We start from the raw sequence: 26,668 nt of genomic DNA, 5'->3' as shown, positions 1-26,668 counted from the left end.
AATGCATCCCGCTTTAAATGCTGCTCTCTGCGCTACTGGCAACCAGTGGAGACTGGCCAGTCCCGGTCTGATGGACTGCCACTTAGGAATCTTGCAAATCAACCTGGCCGCTTGGTTCTGGACCAGTTGAAGTCTCTTGAGCTGCCCCGCTGGAAGACCCAAATACAAACTGTTGGAGTAGTCCAGACGGGACAGCACAAGAGCGATGGTGACCTGAATCAGAGCAGGGTGGGTTAAAAGGTTGGCGATCTTCTTAATCTTGCGAAGTTGAAAGAAACTTGCAGATACCACAGTCCCTACCTGACTTTTGAGCGAAAGATCTTCGTTGAAAGTGATTCCTAGGCTCTTAACTGTGTGGGACTTAGCTGGGGGGTTTCTCATCTCTGGAGGCCAAAAGTGTGGTCCCCAAGACAGTTCACTCTTCCCAGGCAAAATCAATTCAGTTTTGCCTGGGTTGAGTTTCAGGTGATTTAGGGCCATCCATCTCTGAATGTACAGTCAATAGGGGGTGTTGGCAACTACCCACAGCAATGTAAAGTCAATAGTGCGGGTGGCAACTACCCACAGCAATGTTGACAAAAATCTGTGTTTTGGTGGGGGATACACGACATGTGTATATGCATATGTGGTTTGGGTCAAATTACCCCATAAATGAAGATGCATATCTTGGGTGTGGGGTAAATACTCCCATACATGCAGATGGATATCTAGGGTTTGGGGTGAATACTCCTATACATGAAGAGGCATATCTGGGGTGTGGGGTAAATACTAGGCCTGGGCAGTAAATTCCGTTCCGCTCGCGGAATTTGCGGAATTTGGGTCATTTTCGTTCCGCGGAGAACGCGAAATTGCCCAAAATTCTGCTTTCTGCGACTTTGCGAAATTTTTGGCTTGTTCGCGATCTCAAAATGCGTGTTTGCGAGATATTTCCTCCGAGCACGCAAACAGTGATTGCGAACAGGAAAAAAGTATAGCGAACAAACAATTCCGTGTATTCGCGGAATTTCTGCGTGTTCGCGAAGATTTTTTACCGTTTCGCAGAGATTTGCGTAACGCGGTTATGCAAATTCCTCCCACCCCTCATAAATACCCCATACATGAAGGTGCATAACTGAGTTTCGGCAGAAATACCCCCATACAGGAAGATGTATAAATGGGTTTGGGGGAAATACCCACAGACATGAAGATGAATATTTGGGGTGTGGGGTAAATACCCCCATACATGGAGATGCATCTCTGGGGTTAGGGGGAAATACCCCTATACAAGAAGTTGCACATCTTAGGTTGGGGTGGAAAGTAAAGCAAGAAATGTGTTCCTGACTGAAAGTGCTGTGCATTATCCAGATTGCCAGCCCTACCCCACCCTCACTTGGGGTAAGTTCCCATAATTAAGTTTAGTATATTCGATAGAGATCTAGTTGACCTCAGTCTTACGTCAAACCTATAGGATATATCATTCCATTGCGCAGAGTCAATTGGGAATATAGGAACTACACTACAGACCGCGACTATAAACAATTATATACGATGGTCTAATCAATCAATTAATCGATCAGAGTACTTGTAAAGCGTGCTACTTACCCGTGAGGGGCCCAAGGCGCTGAGGGGAGGGGGGGTGCTGCTACTGCTCGAAGAGCCAGATCTTGAGGAGTCTTCTGAAGGCGAGTAGGTCTTGGGTCTGCAGTATGTGGGTAGGGACGGTGTTCCAGGTCTTGGCTGTGAGGTAGGAGAAGAATGTGCCGCCGGAGGTCGTTCGTCTGATGCGGGGGACAGCGGCGAGGGTGAGGCTGGCGGAAAGGAGCTGGTGGTTGGGGGTGTGGAAGCTGAGTCTGCTGTTCAGGTAGGCTGGTACGGCGTTGTGAAGTGCTTTGTGTACGTGGGTGATGAGCTTGAAGGTGATCGTCTTGTCGACGGGGAGCCAGTGTAGGTCTCTCAGGTGGGGGGTGATGTGGCTGCGGCAGGGGACGTTGATGATCAGTCGGGCAGAGGCGTTTTGGATGTGTTGTAATCCTCGTAGATGTTTGACTGGGATTCCTGCGTAGAGTGCGTTGCCATAGTCCAGTCTACTGCTGATGAGGGCCTGTGTCACCGTTCTTCTTGTTTCAGTCGGGATCCACTTGTAGATCCTGCAGAGCATGCGAAAGGGAGGAGTCGAGGATGAATCCTAGATTGAGTGCATGGTCGGTGGGTTCTGGTGCTGTTCCCAGTGTGGTCGGCCACCAGGAGTCGTCTCAGGCTGAGGGGGTGGGTTCGAGGATTAATCGCACATAGATGCGATCGCCGTCAGCATTGGTCGCATTAGCAATGTTCGAATTGGAAGGTACCTGTGTACCGCTTTCCTCTCGTACCTCACCGTCAGCATTTTGCATCAGTGAGATCTCGGGAATGCCGTCATCAGAATTGGTAGCCACTGGGGACAACACAGTGCATGAGCCGTCACTGGTCCAAGCAAAGTATCAACATCCAATGGCATGACTGATGGGAGTGTCAGACAGATGTCTAGCATGCATTCTTCTCCGGAGAGCAGGCATCGTAGAACAGGTAAGATGCAATCTTGCCAAATAGGTCTGAATAATAGAAACCATGTGGTATTCAATTCTCTTAAACAAGCGAATCCCAACATTTGGACGATACGCTCACGACACTTCATCGCCAGTAGAGTATTTTCCATGGTGATTTGGGTGTCTATTGTGGATTGGCTTGTCATATCGAAGCAGTATGAGCAAAAATAGCATCCCTGCTGAGAGTGCCAAAATGAGAGGCAGTCTGCACGAAGTTTAGAAATATGCCTAGGACTGCTTCAAAAGGTGCTAACAGTCCCGAAAAAACTGTCTTAAATACATGTACAATACCGCTCGTATCAAACATGTTTAAAATACGACTCAACATTTCTGCGAAATATATAGGGCAATTTGTAGGGAAGAGGGTGTGTATCTCTGCAGAAGTCCTTGCGACTTGCAGATCATATGTCTCTTTGGCCGAGGTTAATGGCACAGTTTTCTGTAACAGAAAGGTTTTCATTCTGCTTAAAGTATCAATTTGCATAGTAGAGATGTTCAGTGAAGGCCATAACAGCGACTCCAGGTCTGTCTTGGTTTTAGGCAACAACACTTGCATATAGCAAGTGACCCTGGCTGACACAGTTACGAGATAGGCTAAACCTGGTAACATGCCACAGAAGCTTTGATCATTCAACATAATGTAACTTCTATTAGAAAGTTGCCTAAAAATTGGATCAGTCACTGCAGCTGGTGAACCTTGCAGGTGGCAGGATAAATTGTTAGAGGAACCATTGCAGGCCCCAGGTAAATTAATACCCTGACAAAGGAGAGAGCCGCTTAGTGCGTTTTTACAATATTTACCACTAAGAAACACTTCTTTCCCCCCACTCCACCATCTGTGTGTGTAAGGTAATTCCCAGGTTGTCTTGATGTATTCTTTCCCCAACCTTTCATATATGCCTGCTGGTATATGTTTTAAGCAATATTGAAAATGGAAAATTGTAACAGGCAGAGTGATTGTTCCGTGTATTATCCATTCAATGGCTGTTTTTTCAGCGACTGTAAATGGCAATCTTTCCAGTTTTTCAATGCTCAGCACCGTATAGTCTGCTCCCCTCTTTGCCAGTTTGATCTGTTTATCAGTGAGATTCAATTCTGAAAACAGTGATGTAGTGTTGATTAAACACCAAGGCACATAGCCTGAACAAAGGTTTTTAAACGTCCAGCCTAATAGCATGATAGAACATAATTGCGACTGACAATGTTGCAACATAACCAAATCCTGTTCCATTATGTCTATGGCAGAGGATACTATGCTGTCCAAAGAATGTATCCTGGATGACAGAGTCATTAACCCATTGTCAACTACAGAGAGAGATTTCTCTAAATTAATACAATCAATTTCTCGTATTCGTTCTGCAGTCTCTGTTTGCGTAATCTTCCATGCTTCATTATACAGAGCATAGATACCGGCATATATAAAATGTTTATGACGCGGTTTAGTAGGTTCGTCTAAGAAGTCCTCCAGATCAGCGCCATCTTTAAGTAAAGATAAGTGTTGTTTTACTTCCTTTAGTGTAGACTTGTGTAGCCATTCAAGGCACAGTTTCCCTACACAGTATGTTGTTACTATTCCTGGATGCTGTCTTCGAACATATCTTGGATCTGGCCTAGTGAATGTGAACCCTTGTGTCTTATTTAGGAATCTATCTTTACAGTTGTTTGTGTCTATGGGCCAGATTAACCATTTTTTCCAATCTGGATCTGATCTGCTGTGAAGCAAAATAGTATGTACGTCGACCACCCCTTCTGAAGTGTTATTACTATAAGGTGTAGGTGCAGGTATGGACGGTTTGTTTAAATCTTTGGTCTGGGCTAACCCAAAACAAGATGTCTGTTGGACAGTGTCATTCAAAAACATTTTTTGCTCTGGGATGATGCAGACTCTAAATAAAGCTTCTAATCCCTGCACTTGCCAGTCTTTTGTGCACCAGACAGTTTTTGTCTCAATGTTGTCTTTCCAAAAGTCAAAACCTAACGAAGACAGCTGAGCATAATAAATGTGCTTGGTATTTGTCAACATCATTTTCATTCCTGTCTTATTAACTTTCTTAAAGTAAAATCATTCTGGATTTGAAACATTAAAACCAGACAAGTATGGAAATTTGCCATAAAATGTTTTTGAGCTACCCTTTGGTGGCATCGGACAATATTCCCATAGGTTATATTTCAGTACATTTCTAGGATTTGCAGATTTTTGCAAGAAATGATGACCATAGTGATTATAACAATACATTTGTTTATAATCTGATGAACCCTCTAAATATTCATGATTAGTACATTTTGCAGACATTTCTAAGTCTGACATCATATTAATAACAGTCTCAAAGTCCCAATCATCAGAAAAGGCACTAGATGAAACAAAGTTATTCAAGGAAATCTTGAACTGGTGCGGAATCGTCAACAGCTCTGCTGGACCGAAAATGTTGTATTCAGTTCTGTCCCAAGCTTCACCACCAGGTATAGTAACCGCTGTGATGTTCACTGATGACAAGTCTCTTTGTTCACAATGAGATTTGGGCGGCTTGAGGAGTTAGTTCATGTTCTTACTTGCTGTGTCCTTTTTAATATATCTTCCATTTTTCAGCATTCCCAAAGTTATTACAAGAGTCAACCAAAGTAGAAGACAAAGTACACCCAACACAATCCAAAGTTCACTCCATGGTGAAACCAGATAAGTCTTTTCCAGTTGAAGAAAAAGTTCTGTTGCTTGTTCTTTGTAAGTTCTTTTTGCTGGCGTCGTTTCAGGCTCACTGAAATCCTCGAAAAACGTATCAAAGTTACTGAAATAGCCAGAGGCAGTTCTGTCAATTGTAGGGATTGCATCAGGATTTGTTGAAATCGCTGGAACCACTTGATCCCTTGTTACATTTGTATAGTCAGTTGCTATTTCATTGTAGACAGGCGTTTCTTGATGAACTATTACTAGGGTCTCAATAGGTACAAGTTCCGTGGCTTTGTTGCATATTCCTTCTTTTTGCACTGCAGATTCTTCAAAGATGATGAGTCTCTCAGTTTGAACCCCTTGGATAGTAGCCTGATTCGGGCGTCTGCTACATCTTTGGAATCCACTTGGCCTACTGCTTATGATCGGCCAAATGATGTGGTTTGACCAGGTCGATGGACACGAACCTGTTCTCCTTTTAGCTAGCAAGGGGCAGCAGTAATACTGTTTTTGATCCGTGGATTGCGAGGACAGGTACTGGTTGTCTGTAAGAAGGCCCAAATTCCTTCTTGTCCGCGATCTTTTCTCTGACTAGATCCACAATCTTTGGAATCGAGACAGGTCTTTCTGGGACAGTTGGTTTTTCTTCAGTGGTCGTTGGCTTCAGGAACACGTTACTTTGGCTTTTTTCATTTAGGTCCTGCAAATAGCCAAGCGGTCTTTGATATCAAAGGGTTTTTGTTCTACCACTGAAGTCTGACAATGGAGTTCCAAAATTATCATTCTGGTTCCCAAAAGGATTTCATATGGAGTGATACCCCCCTAGAGAACTTCTTGGCAGATTATTAAGACTATGTTGGACACTTATTAGATGTTTGACCCACCCGTTACCCGAGCCTAATACCCTAGCTGTTATAGATTGCTTTATGTCCCGTTTTTTTCTCTCCACTACCGAATTTCCCTCAGGATGGAATGGACAAGAGTACCGCAATGCAACACCATATTTGGCCATGGCCTCCTTGTAAGCTCTAGAGCTAAACGCAGGACCCTGTTCAGAATGTAGCGTGCCTACCGCGTATGTGCCTATAAAGAATCGCAAATCTTTTATAACAGTTTGAGTGTCAGCCGAGCACTGAGGCCACATCCAAATGAATCTTGTCTTAATATTTGTGGGACCGTATTTGTCCATAGAGATGTCTGCGTGTAGAAAGTCTAATGCTGTCTAACAATGGTGTCTGGACTGGGCTGGCTACACTAAAGTCAGGTATCTGGCGGCGTTCTCTGCTGCGAACTCTGTTGCAGTTATGGCAGTTAATTGTGAATGTGTGAATGTGACCATTCATCCCTGGCCACCTGTACGTCTATTTTAATTCTAGTATAGATTTAGAGATCTACTGATGTATCAGACCCTCTCCCAAATGTGCTTTGTGTATCAAAGCTACTCTACGTTTCCTGTTTGGAATCACTTTATTCCCCACTCCAGGAATTCGAGCAAAAGGAACGGAGTTTGCGTAAATTATGTATGAGTGTTTGAGTGGATAGTTTTGAGGTAACGCTGCACCACTGCCTTTGCTTGTTGCATTGACAGCTAGCATTATTTCGCCATCTATTTTCGTTTTTGAACGAGTGATTGCAGCTACAGAAGCCATTTGCACAGCTGCCTTCGCGGCTTCATCAGCCAATGAATTCCCTGCAACGTGAACACCATCACGTTGATGACTCAGCGTATGTATCACGTGAGCCTTTTGTAGTTCTTGTCGTAACTAAACTACTTGTTCCCAAAGCAACTTATTCTTGATTGTGCCACCTTTTGCATCTTTTTAACCGGTTTTAATCCAGTTCTGCAAGTATTCATTGCAAGATTGAACACAATAATATGAATTGCACACTATGAGTGTGGGGAATTGGCGATCAGTATTTTTAAATGCCAGCTTTAGCATTTGGAATGCTCGCCTTTGTCACTGCCTCTAAGGCAGGTACAGGAGTAATGACCATTATGCGCTTACCCTGTCAATCAATCAATCAGTATTTTGTAAAGCGCACTACTTACCCGTGAGGGTCTCAAGGCGCTGAAGGGTGGGGGGAGCTGCTACTGCTCGAAGAGCCAAGTCTTGAGAAGCTTCCTAAAGGTGAGCAGGTCCTGGGTCTGTCGCAGCTGGGTGGGGAGAGTGTTCCAGGTTTTGGCGGCGAGGAAGGAGAAGGATCTGCTGCCGGAGGTGGTTCGTTGGATGCGAGAGGCAGCGGCAAGGGCGAGGCTGGTGGGCGGGGGTGCAGCAAAAGAGAGAGCCCTGTGCGAGGGCTCTCTCTTTTGCTACTGCAGTTTACACCACTGTCAGAATTTTTTTCTGTAGAAGTGAATTTCATTTCTCCTTGTGCCTACAAATGTGGTTTGTAAGCTATTGATACTTTTTCTCCTCCATTAAAGTTTAAGTATGTGAATCCGCATTGTCCTGGAAGGATTTGCATCACTACGTTGCGTATGTTTACGCATTTTTGTAAATGTTTTGTTGCTAACATGTCTTTTTGCAATGAACGCAAAATTTCTGTGTGTTTTTGAGTCCAATTAACTGTTTTGAAATCAGGTTTGATTAATTCGTAGAGAGGTTTAACCCTTTCTGCATAATTTAGAATGTAAGTTCTTCTGAAATTCAGGAAACCTAGAATCAACTGTTTTTTTTTCAGTGTTTTTGGAGGTTGGAGAAGCACACATTTCTCTAGAAAGTTTGCTGCTTGGCTTTTGCCTTCACTTGATAACTCGTATCCTAGAAAAAGGACGTTTAAATGGGCAATTCTTGATTTTTTAAATTGAGCTTATACCCTTCAGAGGTGAAGCCAAGTATGATGGTGTTCACCCTGTTCAAGTGCCTATCCAAGTCATTTTCTGTTAGATAGATGTCATCTACATATGATAATGCCTCATCATCATAAGTTTGTAGTAACTCTGTTACTCTGGCTGGAAAGTAACCCAGGACTATTCTTGACAGAATTGACGCTGTGTCCCCATAATAGAGAAAGCGGTCAAATACCTACTTTCATGTGCAATGTTTTGACAGAAGAAATACCTAATGTGGTTTTATATTTTTTATGCACAATGTTATTCATTAGTGCTGCACTGTATGCATTTCGTACTGCAAAAGTTTTGCAACAAAAGTTTAAAATGTCTGTAATCCAAAACTAGACAATATGTTTCGACTGGTTTGGAGACAGGAAACAAAGGATTGTTCATTGACGAGGTGCATGTTTCAATCTCCACTCGGTATTCAAGTTGATCTAATTTCTCCCTGACTTGTTTTTTAGCTTCTTGCTTAACTGGGTACTGCCTTTGTGCAGTTGGTTGATTTTTTAACTGGATTTTATGGAGAGGAGAATCCTCATCCCATCCTACATGATGTTTATATGATGCAGGAGCGTGGGCGACTGCCCATTTCCTGGCATGAGTATATTTTAAATGAATTGGAATGTGGTTGGAGAAAGCTGGCATAATGATTTCTTTGCCATGTGGGCACTCCCTGACAAATTCAGCTGGCCAGTTCTGCTAGAAGAATGTCATAATCCTGAGAGAGTCGCTCCCAAAAGAGTGCTCTTATTTTTCTAGTTATGTCTTCCTCCATCCGGAGTGTTACTTCATACAACTTCTGTGGAACACTAACCCTGGTATCTGCAGTTTCAACTTGGATGTACTCATTCAAGTCCACTGTCTCCAGATGATCCTTCAAGTTCTTGCGAGCTATGGTGACTTCTGCTGTGCTGTCCAACATCGTTTGAGCCCATTTCCCGTTCTTGAGTTGTGTCCTCAAGATCCTGGGAATGTCTGATTTTTAGACCTGCTACCTTCTTTTTGGTGAATTGAGTTTTCTTATTTTTGGGAATGTGTTGATCGTCTTTGGACTTCACTCATTCTTCCTTTTGTTCTGACCGTCCTCTTCTTTCAGATTTCTGTGAGGAAGTCTGAAAGGTACGAAAGGAACGTGTATCAGTATCTTGATATCTTTCAGGTTATCTCAAATTATCCCTATTCCTGAGGTTATACCTCCTTTCAGAGGGCTCCTTTTGAGGAGACCTACCTCAGGATTGAGAACGCTTCTCTTTAGAAGTTTGTTTAGTGTTCTCCCACTTCTTTTTGGGAGGAGTAGGAGTGTTTTTTGTAAAGACCATTTCAGGACTATCTGACGGTATGTAACTGTAACCACGCATCTTTTACCACGAAATACTGTTACAACGAAACTATTACAACGCAGGACCCTTTACAACGAATACCTTTACAACGCATTACACTACAACGCAGATACTATTACAACGCATACCATTACAACGTAAGTATAGGTAAGTTTATCTTTTTTTTAAAAACATTTATTAGGGGTATTGGGTTTGGGTTATGGGGTACAGGGGTATTTTTAGGTTTCAGGGCTGGGTTTGGGTTTTGGGGTACAGGGGTATTTTTAGGTTTCAGGGTTGGGTTTGGGTTTTGGGGTACAGGGGTATTTTTAGGTTTCAGGGTTGGGTTTGGGTTTTGGGGTACAGGGGTATTTTTAGGTTTCAGGGTTGGGATTGGGTTTTGGGGTACAGGGGTATTTTTAGGGTTCAGGGCTGGGATTGGGTTTTGGGGTATAGGTGTATTTTTAACATATATTTACAAATTCTTAAATTAAAATTAATATAATTAATTAAAATATTTAAATAATTTTTAGTTACATTATTTTAAAATATTATATACTTACCTATACTTACGTTGTAATGGTATGCGTTGTAAAAGTATCTGCGTTGTAGGTTAATGCGTTGTAAAGGTATTGGCTTTAAAGGGTCCTGCATTGTAAAAATTGCGTGGTAATGGTATGCGTGGTAAAAGTATGCGTGCTAACTTCATACATCCCTATCTGACAGTTGGGATTTAACTGGATCCCCACACAAGCTGTCTCTGCCTATTTCTTCATAGGATTTTTCAATTATTCTTCCCAGTTCATGTGGTTGCTCAGTTACATCAAATTCTCTTAACTTTTGGCGGATCGCCACGGATGCTGCTTCACCTTTAATATTAGCTAATATTACTGTTAAGACCTGTTTGAAATCTTTCAGTAATTTCATACCTAGATTTTCTGCCCCGTATTGTCTGTAAATTGTTATCAGCTCTTTTAGTTGAACTAATAGTTCCTCATCCAAGATTTCTTCAATGGCAGGATGTGGTGTATAGCTGGCTAATACCGGCCATGTTGCTCCTGGTCTACCTAGTGGACCGAGCCTGGTAATGTTATTTATATGTTTAGGGCTCCTTTAAACCAGAGCGCATGATCTTGGTATGTTAGTGGAATTTCATTTTCCTCAAAAGGAATGTTCCTGGATTTGCTTCGTGGAAGACTATCCATGAATAGAATACCTATGTCTGATGATATTCATGGGCCTCAATCACAAACACTACCCTACCACCTCTTGCTGATAGGCCATTTCTTATAAGTTTCATAGTGATGGCTTTCCTTAACGTTTCTGGAATACTTATAGCATCATTGTCGGTCTCTTGTAAACCTGTAAAGTTTAAAGCTTGTAGGGCGTTATTGCCTGTAGCTCCACCAGCCTCGGTGTTGTTGCCGTTATTCGACATTGTTTAATGAAATTTGCAGATCAAGTTTCAAGGAATCAAAGATAAGGTGCACAATATTTTGGAACACTGTATCCTTCAACCTTGAAAAACCAAAAACGAATACATAGGATTTTCGTCCTACTCAGCTTGGGGGATATTATCCTTTTACCCACTCCAGACATCTATTGGAGTATTACGGAAAAAGGGGTCTCTGAGAAAAGCACAACTGAGTTACTTTAGTATCTAGCATTAAATTCGTGCCTTACCAAACGTTGGGCTCCATGTAGTGTAGTTCCTATATTCCCAATAGGCTCTGTGCATTGGAATAATATATCCTATAGGTTTGACATAGGACTGAGGTCAACTAGGTCTCTATTGAATATACTAAACTTAAATGTGTGTGTGCCAGCTAACTCGGAGGTCACTAGAAACTTTCTTGAATACAAAAGAAGGGATTAATTTCTGAAAACCGCATAAACATTGAAACTTTGTTTCCCAAGAATAAGAATATACCTCTCAGAGTCGCGGAAACAATAGATAAGTATTTCACTTAGTCAATCGTGCATGCTTTGTTTCAACAGAGTTGCAGAGAAATAGTGAGACAGGCATTTTCAATAAAAAGGTTTATTGAACAGTCTTCTTTCTCATGCAAGAGAAGTGAACTGCTACAATCGTTATGCAGACTGCAAAGTATAATGCGTACTGCGAGAATAGTATTATAAAATATTACTGTAAGAGCATTGTATGGTTTCAAAGGCATATAAAAATACATACATAAATAGCATAGACTAAAATACTCAACTGGTGCTTCTAAATACGCTTGACCCCAAGGTACCTAACCTAAGTCTAGTAGGAGGGAAGAAGTAAGTATTGTGTAGCATAGGTTTAGTTTTTGCCAAGAATCTACCAAAGGTTTCTCTAGGCTCTAATCAGCGCCATACCTTGTTAGAATGAAGGAGGCCTGGAATCTCCGTCTTGGGACTCGATTTCCCAACCCCTCGCAATGGGAGCCGGAAACACTGGAGCTGGATTCTCGGAAGGAGAAAGGCAGCTTCATGATCAGTGCGTCAGCTGGAGAGTCGGCTTCCTTCTGCACTTGCTGGAGCGAGCTGCGTCAGGAAAGTAGGTCTTTGAACTGTTCTGAACCACTGTATCTTGCTAGAGCAAGTGAAGGTATATTTATACCTTGAAGGTGTTTAGGAATGCCACAGTTTGACGTAAAGTCGGGCATATGAACGTCAGCAAAGAACCCCTAGGGAATAGTTCTTCTTTGTGAAGTAACTGAGTTCTTGGACAAATCAATATTCAAGCAAGGGGAAGTTCCCTAACTGCTTAAGCTGGTTTTCCAAGAAATCGTTGTGACGTTGTGACGTTGTGACGTTTGGTACGGGTGGAAGTAGCCATGCCTGTATTTGGGTAGCATGGGCTATGGCTAAATAAGGGCTTGATTTCTATACCTATATAAGGGCAACGTGCATTGTACCTATTTAAGGGCATGAATCGGGAATTTTCACTCAGAGCCTAAAATGCCACACAACAGGTCCACCCTGTATATACTTTCAAAATGGTCAACTTTTAGATGCTTTGGAAAACAATCACTATTTTCACCAATTTGTCACTTATGTCTTAGGTTCCAGTCTCACTGGGGACACTCCGCACTATTGTTTCTAATTATATGTACTTTTGGTACATATTTGAGACATTTAAAAAAGTAACTTGGATTAATTCATACTAAGGTGTATCCAGTTCTTTGAATAGAGGCTGGGGACAGCTTTTGGGGCAGAACCACCATGGTTCACTGCCTCACATGCATTGACCGAGGTAGTGTCATGTCTAACAAACAAACTTAACTTCCAGGTCATGGCAGGTGCAGGGATTTGGCGTTCAATGTAGGGTCCTTGCAGTGAGTCAAGTCACAACTGGACAGTCTGACCTACATACCACAACCTTGATCTGCAGCACCGTTCATTTCACTACAAAATCTTTGTCCAGTAAAAACACAGATACCATGTTCAAGAGATGATCACAGATTGTGTGTCAATTATTTTCAGAGTGCATGAGCCTCATTGTGATCACAATCATCACATGGGTCCATAGCATGTTGTGTATGTAAAATGAGGCAATTTCATCATCAGATATTTACAGTCAGCATGCTAAATTCTAGGGGAATAGCACATTTGATGCTAGACTAGTAATTAGAATAAACACACATATGTGCGGTCACACATTGAATGTAAACATCCACCACAACACACACATAAACTTCACAGGAAAATACCACTCCAATGTACTTAGAAAAGTAAGACATTGTGATGCATCTCTGTACAGAAAAGAACAGAGGATATCATCACAGACAACACACATGTCCACAGACACAGCCACTCAGTACTGCGTTCAATGTCTCCAACAACAAGAACAAAGAAGTGGTTGTGTCACTGTTGTCATGGGAATATCTATAGTCATAAACAATATTGTTTAATAAAGAAGCATGGCCCAACATAAATGTAGGATTCGGTCCCCATGTGTGGACTGGTTCAGAAAGCTCGAATACCAATCTGCATGCGTCTATGGATCTCTTTTGTGAATGTCATTCGCAGCCAATATCCATCTAACACCTCAATCTGTAGTGTATGCCTGAAATTGATAATCACATTTTGAATGTGCAGATTTTGTCCGGTATAGTAGTATGAGTATGCATGAGTCACATGACATAGTATCCACAAACAGTGTTGGTGTGGCTAGTGCACAGCTCATTGAGTAAGATAAGCTGCCAGCATGGGCTAGGATGCTGGGGTTCTGGCGAAATCCGTGGATCAAAAACACAAGTGACTTAGTTATCATGAACCCAGAATATATGTGTACATCTTGTGAGGATGAAAGACATGTGCAGAATTAAGTCTGCTTTGACCACATTTGGTACTGAAATAGTTTCCCAAACAATCCATTGAAGCATCAAGGAGAATATCAACAAACACATATTTCCATCAACACATCCTCACATGTGGGGCAACTAAGAGCATGGTGGAGACTCAAGATTTGGGAGCATCTGCACAGCAGACAGACAAACATCGTTTCTGTGCACTCACTGTACACATGCCTCACCACACCACTCAAAATACAGCTTAGTTTAAATAAAACAGCATCAATGTATCTGATATCAACACCCTTGTCAGTTAATCTCAAAATACATGTGACACAAAATTTATGTTCTCAATTACGACTTGTGTGTGGACGCTAAATGCAATCAAAGCTGGGATGATGCATACACAACCTATATGCAATTTCATATAACTAAAGCAGGATGGCATGAGCATCAGCTAAATGAGTGATCAATAGACTACAAAGAAAACAGGACCCCTGCCTAAAAAAAATCCATGCAATTGTTTGAGTCCAGTGAACTAATGGATTAAAGCCCTGACACTCGCCCCCCAAACCACGATGAAAAGGCAGATTCAGAGCTCGATGACATTTTCCCGGTGCCGGTGACCCCCGCAGGGTAGCCCATCCCCATACAGAACAAGCAGATTAAGAGCCAGGGGAGGATGAATAGGTGTTTGAGTGTGTAGACTGATAAATGAGTGAGGGACACCACAAAGGCTGACCTGAGCAGCAACACTGCCTTCCACCTTAATCTGGGAACCGGAGCAGGGGGACTCCAAAGCGGGCAGTCAGGGCCCTTGCCCTGCTTCAAGGAGGCTTCCAGCACCCTCGACTTGCCCGTGCATAGCTGGGGTGGGACTCGGTCCCAAGCAGTCCTTGCGCACAGCGCAGGAGGTGACATATCCCTTCTGATGCTAAAATTCAGCAGCGCCTCCTGCAGCGTGGGACATCACAAGGGCTGACCTGAGCACCAACACTGCCTTCTACCTTAGCCTGTGGACCTTGCCCTGCTTCAAGGAGGCTTCCAGCACCCTCAATTTCCCCTTGCAGTCCCTCGGGTGGGACTCGGTTCCCCAGCAGTCCTTGTGCATGGCACGGGTGGTGACGTATCTCGTCTTTTCTGTAATGCTAATTGGTAACCAGGCACAGAACCAAGAAACCGGGCGCTCAACTGAAGTATCCGGCTATGTAACTATTCCAAAATTAGTAAATGTTGGTGCTCCAAGGGGAGAGGGGTTGGTTACCAATTCAACCTCGAGGTTTCCCACATCAGAGGGGATGTAACAAAAACAAAAGGTCTACCCCGAGCACGCTCATTAATATTTAAAGTCCAATAACTATGTTAGAGTTTTTATGTGTTATTGCAAGATCCGTTTCTTTATTTCAATTCAATAAGAGAAGATAAGATAAAATATATTTGTAAAGCGCTCGATTGCCAAGGCGTCTTGGCACTAGTGAAAGCATGAATAGGGAGCTGCTCCGTTTGATCCTGTATCTAGGTAGGGGGAAACAGCCAGGTTTTGAGCAATTTCCTAAAACACTGCCTATTTGACTGCAACCTCATAGCCACTGGCAATTTATTCCATAGTTCGGCTGCACAATGGGATAAGGTCCTACCTAATCAGGTAGTTTTTCCACAGCTTGATGAAATGGTACTTTCACAAAAGACAGCCATAGTATTTCCACAGCTTGATGAAATGGTACTTTCACAAAATGCAGCCAATACGTGTTTCATTTTGTGTTGTAACTCACAATTGAATTCTTCAGGGCTGATAGTTTCACCAGTTTGATACACTATTCAATCTGGGCAAATCACTGTAGAAAATCAGAATATGGATACGTTCTAACATGCTAAAATTGTTCCTTGCAAGTGAGGTTGATATATATTGTCCGTGAGACTATCGCTGTATCAAGTCTTCCACTAACTTACATCATGCGTTGTTCAACACCACATAAATCCCAAAAAGCATACATTAAGGTAGAGTTGAGAGTAATTTCCATTCATCACAAGCATTGTCATAGCCATTAGGTCTCGCTTTTGGGACCTTATAAGTATTTAGTTATGCAGCACAATAACCTTGGTGCAACAACATTAACATGGTTAAAGACTTAAAAGGCCCAAAGGCGAGACCTATTGGCTATGCCAATGCTTGTTTTTTAATGGGTTTTTTTATTCTGTCGTGGAGTAGATCGCGGATGGTTGAATAGGAGAGAGAGAATGTAACTAAGTGCCCCTCAGGATGTGAAACAGATGCTCCTAGACCTCAATCTCTCTGTGTAGCCCGTAGTAAGTATTTCCGTTCCTATCTTTTGCAACCCAAATGTGTCCTGCGATATGTAGTCATTAATTGCTTATACCAAACAATATGGTCTGACATATGTGAAAAATATTTGAACTAGAATGTATATGATTCCTAGGTGATAAGAAGAGGTATAGTAATCTTAAATGAAAAGGGCAGAGCATGGATGAGTCTGCACTGGATTATACTATGCAAATTGTTTTTCTTATCCTGCATTAATGTGACTTGTTTTAATATTGTTTTCAAATTGTAGTTCCCTCTTATGGTGATTTCGTTAGATGTTTTAATTGGATCTTACTGTGTTTTATTCTGTGATTGTAAAAAGACCCTTATATTACATTTGCACCAGCACTTTACTTGAATAGATTTATCTCAAAGCCCCATATTGCACTTGCATTGGCACTTTAATATTCAAATACAATTATCTCAAAGTCCCATATTGCACTTATGTTGGCACTTTACTATTTCGAATACAATTATCCCAAAGCCCCATATTGCACTTGCACTGGCACTTTACTAGTTAAATATTATTATCTCAAAGCCCCATATTGCATATTGCACTAACATTGGCACTTTACTAACTCAAGGCGCTATATTGTATTTACACTTTAGTATTAGAATATATTTACTCTAAGGCCTCAAGATGGTAAAGAAGAATACATTGGCAAAAACTTCTGTAACTAATACCCCCTGTGCAACCATTGACTCCTTCCTAGTCCGTGCAGTTGGTGCAATAACTGATTAAATAGATAGAAGTGCGGGTCGTCTCTCTATTGGGCTAGGTAGAGCAGTTGGAGGGTCTCCAGTAGATGATACTGGGCTAGTTATGGAAGGTGGTACCATTCTGGAAAATCTATCCCCTATTCATGGACACGGAACCCCCAAAGCCCCCGTAATTGTGCTGGATCATGAGCCTAGAGTACAAGCTGATACCCGCTGCACCCAAACACTAAATGTTACACCTTCTCCAAAGAGAAAGAAATGGGGTAGGAAAGTAACAACGGGCACCAGTAAGAATGTGAAGGGTGCTACTTTGAGACCTGGCACAAGACTAACCACTGTAGCCTGTAAAACTACAACTGAGCAAAATGTGCTTACAAATTTAGAAATGACACTAATTACAGATACCATTCTAGGCAAAATAGAGGAAATGTTAATGCCGATTAATGATAAACATAATAGATTATCCATAGAAGTTTCTAAGATTAGTGACATGTTTAAGGATATAAGTATTAATAATAAAAAAAGATATAGATATAACACGGAAACATGCAATTGGATCATTACCACAAATAAGTGACCCTTTACAAAAGGGATCGAGTAATGAAAAAAAAAGAGATGTATTAAGGGGCATAAATAATCCATCAACCACAAAGGGAATAATTGGGAGACCAACTTTAGTAAATAACATCAGCGAAAGTCAATATGTAAATCCGAAGCAAGTGGAGCAAGATCATGTGTATAGATCTGGCCCGGGTACACCAAACACTATAAATCCCGTAAGGGAGGAGAAGAGGGCCAATAATATTAACACTAGAGCATATGTATCTATAAATCTTTCACCTGAATGTTGCCCCTATGTGACAGTGTTAGTCAATATCCCTCCATTGCAGCCAGGACATAAGGAGCCACATGATAGCCTAAAGAACAGAGTAGTGCATTGGTTGAACAAGAATGGTGGATTTCCAGTGGAAGGAGCTGGTCAAATACTGCTTACGCAGAGAGTGAGTTGGATAGGCCCCTTACGTAATACCCATAAAGGAGATTGTATCATCATTCATTTTAAAAGCCCAAGATGGGCAAGAATTACTCTAGATAGAGTAGGCTTGTCTAGGCAACAGGATCAGAGTATATCCCTATTACCCCCTTGGTTTGCCCACTCAATCCCAATATTACGGATTTCAAATAGATTTCAGGCTTTGAGCAATCTTCAAGATATCAACTGACAAAAGGGTTACTATCCGTCCTGTAGTGATACTAATCTTACTAGACTAGGGATAGCAGACAGTCGTAGAATGCAACAAGATATCCTAATTGTTGATGGCTCCCGAATAGACTCTTGTGATATTAACAGTTGTATGGTACCGCAAGTGTTTAATACCCCTCCTGATAAGAGCTTCATTGGTTACTATAAATGAAGAAAGTATTCCTAATGATCTAAATGATATATACAGAGATGCAGATAGTTGCCTGGTGACCCCGACTGCTACTTCAGAGAGCATTATAGGAAATGGCTATAAATAGCAACCTGGAACATTGCAGGCTTTATGAGTAAAAGAACACGTTTGGATGGCAAGATTTTATTAACAGGTTAGATGTCATTTTCCTGCAAGAAACTTGGTGCCTCAATCCAATATAAATAGATGGAATTCGTCCTCTTGGTTAGCGGTTTCACCATCAAGCGCTGGGAGAGCGAAAGGGGGGCTATTGACCCTCTTTTCAAATAACCTACCAGTAACTGTTAAAAAGGCTGCTACAATTGGGGCACACTCAAAGATTATATGGCTGCATTGTAAAGAAGGGAGGGATGTGATTGTGATCAATTACTATAATATGGTGTTCGACACTAACAGCAGTAACATTGTAATTGAGCTGGATAAAGGGCTAGATACCTTTATAAATTCCATTAGTAATAATGTGGTACTCATAGGGGTTGGATATGTTAACATCCAAACATGTTCCCTGGCAGCTACTCATGTTTGTGGCATTAAGAATGATGAAGGGGATGATTGTACACATTTTATACATAATGTATATGGGGAATTATCAAACACAGTGATGGCTAAATACGATTTTTAAATATTACAGTGTGCATGTGATATCTATGGGGGACCCAATACCAACATTTATTGTGAGGAATGCTAATTTGATTATTGATCATGTTTTAATCTCATCCACCACTACCTACATGTGCAATACCCCAAGGGTTACCCAATTATCACTAAGTGATCATAATTGTATTGTTATGTAATTTCAAACGTAGGGCCCATAAAGGTCAATGCATCAAGGTACAGTAGTAAACATTTCCCCACATAGACCCAATGGGATCCGTAGTAGATGGGATGGTGTGGAACCCCCAAAATGTATTAATTAAATTGTTTTAAAAGGTAACAAAAAGATTTCCCTTTGTTTAAAAGAAGATGTAGACCCTAGGGAGCTGATTGCCAACTTTACAAAGATTAATACTATTGTTGACAGGATTTTTTTACGGCTCCCAATAGGGAGGCAAGAAAAAAAGGAAGGGTTGGTTTGACCATACTTGCAATGAAGCATTAAAGCAATTGAAACAAGCCTTACAATGCAAGAAGAGAGACAATGTATTAATTAAAAACCTAAGATATAATTACAAACTTGCCCTTGATATTATGAAAAGGGAGCTAAAAGAGGTAGCATAGGATAAACTCCCCATGGCCGCAAATACTAAGCTATTTAGGGATACTGTAAATATGCCGTTTTTGAAGGAGGATTCATTCAGGAATTATTATCTCACGATACAAGAGTAGCTTGGGTAACACATTTTAGGGGTAGTTTTAATTCAACAGGTGTTGATGCATCCATGGTACCTAATCTGGAACAGAGTGAGTGGCATGTCATACCATTACATATTACAGTGGAAGAAGTCCAGGAAGGACTGAGGGGCAGTAGGGGAGGGAAAGCACCGGGCCCTGATGGAGTACCAGTTGATGTTTATAAAGTAGAGCCCAATTTGTGGGTGCATATTCTTACAAGGGTTTTTAATCAAGCGGTGACAGAGTGCATACCCCCATTATAGGGCCAGTCAGTTATTGTTCTCATCTAAAAAAAGGCGACAGGTCAGAAGCTAAAAACTACCGTCCCATTTCACTTTTAGATTCATCCATTAAAGTGATGAGTAAAGTTTTATTACTGCGACTGGAGGAATGGGTAATTGATAATGATATACTTTCTCCAACGCAATATGGTTTTAGAAAAGGTTTATGGACTATGGAACAATGTATTAATTTAGAGTTGTTAATAGGCAAGTATGCACGTGCTAAAGATGGAAGAATATACCTCTGCTTTGCAGACCTAAGTAGATCCTTTGACTTAACTTGGGGACACCTAAAGGCATCATTCATTTTCTTGCAAGGCTTTATGAAAAGTTATCTTAAAAAGTGAGATATTGACAACAGGGCGAGTGCACTCCAATATTTGAAGTAAAATGTGGCATTCTCCAAGTGTGCATCCTTGCCCCGTAACTTTTTTTGCTTTTTATTAATGAGATTGATAACGTGTTGCAGATGTGTTAATGTGTTAATATCTGGCAATCCCATACCAATTTTATTATACGCAGACAACACAGTACTACTCTCTAGGACCCCAGTCGGCTTACAATGTCTCATGGATAAATTTAGCATATGTATAGGGGAAAGAAAACTGTTAATTAATAAAACAAAAATTTTACTGTGATATGTGGTATCAAAACAACGAAATGTAAAACCTTTTTTATTGATAGCACCCCAGTTTGAACTGATAGAACATTCTGCTATCTAGGGGTAACTTATACCAGTAATGGGAAATGGAATTGGGGATTAACTAATGTTCGATCCAAGATGGCTAAGAATGTACATGGGGTTTTTAGATTTGATCTAAATTAGTAAATTACCCCATAAAGGAAATGCTGACAATATATAAGGCGAGATGTGTCACTACAGCCTTATATGGTGTGGGGGTATATGGTTATCACTGCAGCCAGGCCCTATAACAAGAAGAAAATGCCTTTTTAAAACATCTCCGAAATCTACCTCCCTCAGCTTTGACTGAGCTAATACACCTGGAGGTGGATCTGACACACCTAGTAGAATTAACATCTATGGTACCACTGCTGGGGGTAGAGATCAATATGGGCTAAAGATGAGGCAGTTTTGACTAAATCTATCATTAAAGATTTTTTATTTCTTGAGAAAAAAATCATATATCCCAAGGTTAAAATATATTATGGATACATACAGCAAGTTATTTAATATCCAGATTTCTGATAACCCGGGTACAGTGGTCTCCTTTAACAAAAAGTAAATTAAGGATTCATTCTTGTTAAGCAAAAAAGAAAATCGTAAGAGTACCATAGAGAAACAATCAAGTTCAACATTTTATCAATCAATTGAATCCAAAAGAGGCATACAAGATTATTTGATCATAGTGCATAAATCCTCGCATCATTGTGTGCTGAATAGACTGAGACTAGGTTTAGTACATCACCTAGTTGCATTTCCAGTTATGTTCTTTTGTAAATTGTACTTGTATTTTAGATGTTTTTATCTGAAACCGCTTTTTATAAAAAACAATGTAAGATCGCATCATGCTCCTATGATGCAATTAAGGTCAGAAAATGTATTGTTACTAATAATTGACCAAGAAAAGATATATGTAAGACCACATAATGTTGATATGTCCAGCTACTGTACTGAATGGCCAAGGAATTTGATATCATGCTATGGTATTAATTTTTATAAGATATGGTACCATAACTGTCTTCTATGGTTATGGAACTTGAGACTAATTACATAATTGATTTTAAATGTGTATTTTCTTTTTTAACCTATGTAAACACTTTTATGGTTGTTCTAACAAACCGAATAAAGTATTTTGAATCAAATCAAGTCCAGTAGTAGCAGATGGTTGGAAGACTTGAGAAAACTGCTGAGCTTACACTCACCATGTGCTCAGTAAATGCACAAGATGTGTTCACAGCCATGACTGCTTTTCGACTACAGTGGCATCACACATGAAGCAAGGCTGACCCTGCCACTATTCTAAAAGATATGCAGAAGACACAGACATTGATTCACCATCTGAAAGTCACATACAATTCTAGTGAAATCAATTTGTGTACAGTAGTCTCTGGTTGTGGTTCGATACTTGAACCTCTTCGCCAGTACGTTGATTACTTTATCAAAGACATCGTACCTGTCACACAATGTTATGTAAGGGACAGCATGGCCATGATTAATCTAGTCAAACACCACCCATTTGACCCCAACAATAATTTACTGTGTACAATGGATGTAGAATCCTTATACACAAACATTCCACAGGTCTTGGCTATGAAAGTGACCCAAGGGGTCCTTGATTCCAGACCCCGCCAGCACTCTGTCTCCACCTTGTTTATACTCTAACTATTGGAACTCTGTCTTACAAGGAATGTATTCTACTTTGAGAATAAATACTACTAGCAGGTAAGAGAACATCTATGGAGGCCGTTTTTGCCCCAAACTTAGCCATCCTGTTTCTGGACCACCTGGAAATAACGACTATCCTCTCTCCCTCTAACCCTTTCAATGCCGGCGTCACATTGTGGCGTCGGTACAATGATGACATCTTCCTGATTTGGCATCAGAGTGAGGAAAAACTCAACCATTTCCTACATTGGCTCAATAACAACTGCCTAGGTCTCAACTTCACCCTTACGCATGATAAATCGCAGATCCCCTCTTTAGACCTCACCATTTACCATTCTAGTGGCGAATTACTAACCAAACTGTAAAGAAAAACCACTGAGCAAAATACTTTACTCAGATATGAAACCAATCATCCAAGAGCACTGCGAAACTCTCTACCATATTCTCAATTCCTAAGGATCAGGCACAATTGCTTTCACCGATAAGACTACTTTCGGGAGGCCTCAAATCTTTCTACCAAGCTAAAGGCACGTGGTTTCCCAAAGCGCCTGGTGCGGAATGCTCAAAAATGCGCTTGGTACTGTCCGAGAGAGGTATTGCTTTCCCCCAAAATCAAATCTAACACAAACCGCATTGTTTGCATCATCACGTTCTCTCCAGTATCCAATCCCATCCGTAAATCAATCATAAAACACTGGCCCACTGTGAACCCAGGGAACTTGAGCATTGAATGCCCGCTCTTTGCATTCTGAAAAAGCTGCAACCTTAAAGACCCCCTAGTACAGGCAGCCCCACAAAATCCTAAACCCACCACCACGCTTGATGCCCATTGGGGTTTTGGTCCACTAATTCGGCATGCCAAATGTGGCAATTGTAATGTATGAGACTTTACCATTGAAGGCAAAGAATTTACGTTTAACAATGTTTCAATCAAATTAAGGTATTTTTCCAACTGCAATACATGTAATATCATTTATTTGATTCATTGCCCTTGTCTGAAAATCTACATGGGCCAGACCCAACAAAAAGTGAAGATGCGTATCGGACAACACCGGAGTAGTGTGCGCTGCAAAACACCGAACGCAGCTCTTGTAGATCACTATACAAAGGCTGGCCCCAATGAGGATGACATCAAATGGACTGTGATTAATGTTGTGAAACAACCCCCTACGGGCGGAAACATTGCACAGCTCTTGAACAGAGAGGAGCTGAAATTGATTATTTGAACTAACAGCATTAAGAATGGACTAAACAGGAACAAGGATTGGACTACCTTGATCTAGATTCCTCCAAAGAACTGTGCATAAACTGCTTGTATTGTCCTTAACAGTCACAAAATGTACATGGTTGCTACTCACCAATCACCACGTCTGTAAATAGTCATTTTAATACACCTGTACCCTTTTGCATGAGTATGTTGACATCTTGCCCGTACCAATAATACAGGGCTTTTTAAACCACCCCAGTAACTCTTGCAATTACTTATACTGTACAAATTGTTCCTTTTATTATTCATATAATTGTTCGACTGCCTGAGCACTGCTTTTTCACACTTGGCATTCTAGTCCTGCTTTGCATTGTATTAGTCTTTCGGTTATGCCTACTAACTAGAAACCAACACCTAACATGGCGGCTCTGACATTCGGCCACGCTCGTGACCGGGTGCTTTAAATGCGGTATCTAGCCCTCGCACCCGATCCCCGTTAATTTATCCAGGTTCCGCCCGCAAATAGGTAAGGCCGCTCACTAGCGCACTCACTCCACCTTCAGCGTGCCTCGTTCATATGGATTATTATACCTGATTGTTTCTTTCCCCATACAGGGCATTGTTACCCCACTGAGAGATTTCATCCATATCAGTTTTTTTTCTTCCATCGTGTATCTCGATTTAATAAGATGAGGAGTGAAATCGTTGGTTTTTAGCACAGCACAAAGCCATACCTATCCCTCACTTACCCTTATACCTTTTCCTTCAGATCGCTCCCAGAGTTTGCCATCTCAAGTGATTGAAAAACAACCACCCCTCCTTAGCGCGTTCACTTTTCACCGCATAGTTGGTTTAGCTTCGTAACGGTAAAATGGTTCGCATGGGGTTACTTTTATTTAACTGAGGTACTAAGTCAGTTGCTGCCTTTTCTGTTCGGCTATAGTGAGGTCTTATTATTGGGTTGTCACCCACGCTGGTTGCATGCAGTTTCACTTGTTTAACCCCTTCGCTGCTGATGACGAGCTCAGCTCGTCATCAGCCACGATGGTCGTGTGCAGGTTGTCGTACTTGATTCTAATAATGATATCATGTGGTCACTTGGAGACAGAGTTTACTTTTAGCGGTAAGTCCGCTGCGGCCAATCATCGCTACCCCCTTGAGTACTAACATGTCCTTGGCACTCGTTCCTCATGCATGCTGTTATAGTTGTCTTAACTCGGCTGTGCCTCACAACCCACACCACTGGTAGGTGTGATCTTCACTGTCCAGCACTTTCAATAACGCAGCCCTTGACATGTCCCGTTCTTACATGATTTTTAGACTGGTATCCCCGCACCACCTTAATCATCAGTTTTAAAAACTGCAATTAGCAAAGTCTTGTTGGTCGGTGTAAGGCGCAAAATGACTTCTTACTACCTTTTTAGTCACTAGTACTTTTCACAACTGCTTTACCCTCTTGAGCAGTCCACATGGTCGGCGTAAGGCGCAGATTCACATTTCACTACCTTTTTAGTGACTGGTACTTTTCACAACTGCTCTACCCACTTGAGCAGTCCACCTGGTCGGTACACAGTATATAGTTACCTGCACATACCGTATTAGACGCTGTCTAATGCTTCCTCCTTTTTTAGGTCTCGCCTGTCGATGCGCATGCGCATCGAGCAAGCGAGACTATGGGGGCTTATCCACTCTTTATCCACTGCAAGGAATCGTGGCGATTCCTTGCAGTGCCCGTGACTTTTAAGCTCAATGCGCATGCGCATTGAGCTTAAAAGCGCGTGCACGTCCGTCTTGTTTTACCCGCTCCGCCCCCTCCCCTTCCCGCTGTGTCGCATTTCTCCTCCCCCTCCCCTCTCTTCCCTCCCCTCTCTTCCATCCAGTATCCTCACACCGCCTACTGCAGCTCCCAAACAACATCCAGCACCACCCGCTCCGCCCCCTCCCCTTCCCGCCGTGTCGCATTTCTCCTCCCCCCTCCCCTCTCTTCCCTCCCCCCTCCCCTCTCTTCCCTCCCCTCTCTTCCATCCAGTATCCTCACACCGCCTACTGCAGCTCCCAAACAACATCCAGTACCACCCGATAAGACGGCTGGCCCCATAATACCAGCATTCAGCTTGTTTTGGGACCCGGGAGATCGTCCCGCGCTAACCCCAGGAAAGCTGATACACGGCATTGATTGTTGTGAATTATAAATAATTATGAGAATGTTTTACACAAATGTACCCGGCACATGAAATTGTATGTAGGGGCATGATACTGCCATAACTGCACATTTAAGGACTGTTTTCTAACAGAAGGATTATGTTATTTAAAGAGTAAGCATTGTGATGCAATGAAAAGTACCATGCTAAGATGGCCGCCATTATCGATGCATTGTGAGAGTGTTCCCTACCGTCATCGAGTTTGTTACTCGGGTGACGTCAATTAGTTTAAATAGCTTCCTCGCAGTGATCATAGTTGACACTGACGAAGGATTTTCCGAAACGCGTCTGTTTGGTGGAGTTGTTTGCTAAATAAAGATCCACTACGCTACCCCCTTGGAGTGCTTGACTCTTTTGCAAAAAACGAAGGAAGTCGTGGCAGTATATATATATATTTTACACACATCTAATTGGCACATGTACTCCTAATAGTCACATTTTCGCTTCCATCTCCAAAACAGCTGAAAAAGAATTAATTGCATCAAAAAGAGGCATTGGATGACGAAAAGACTCCCCTCCCCTTCCCGCCGTGTCGCATTTCTCCACCCCCCTCCCCTCTCTTCCCTCCCCCCTCCCCTCTCTTCCCTCCCCTCTCTTCCATCCAGTATCCTCACACCGCCTACTGCAGCTCCCAAACAACATCCAGTACCACCCGATAAGACGGCTGGCCCCATAATACCAGCATTCAGCTTGTTTTGGGACCCGGGAGATCGTCCCGCGCTAACCCCTGGAAAGCTGATACACGGCATTGATTGTTGTGAATTATAAATAATTATGAGAATGTTTTACACAAATGTAACCGGCACATGAAATTGTATGTAGGGGCATGATACTGCCATAACTGCACATTTAAGGACTGTTTTCTAACAGAAGGATTATGTTATTTAAAGAGTAAGCATTGTGATGCAATGAAAAGTACCATGCTAAGATGGCCGCCATTATCGATGCATTGTGAGAGTGTTCCCTACCGTCATCGAGTTTGTTACTCGGGTGACGTCAATTAGTTTAAATAGCTTCCTCGCAGTGATCATAGTTGACACTGACGAAGGATTTTCCGAAACGCGTCTGTTTGGTGGAGTTGTTTGCTAAATAAAGATCCACTAGGCTACCCCCTTGGAGTGCTTGACTCTTTTGCAAAAAACGAA

Source organism: Lissotriton vulgaris, chromosome 4_1, assembly GCF_964263255.1.
Source record: "Lissotriton vulgaris chromosome 4_1, aLisVul1.2, whole genome shotgun sequence".
Lineage (NCBI taxonomy): Eukaryota > Metazoa > Chordata > Amphibia > Caudata > Salamandridae > Lissotriton > Lissotriton vulgaris.
Note: the sequence above shows the minus strand (reverse complement) of the source record.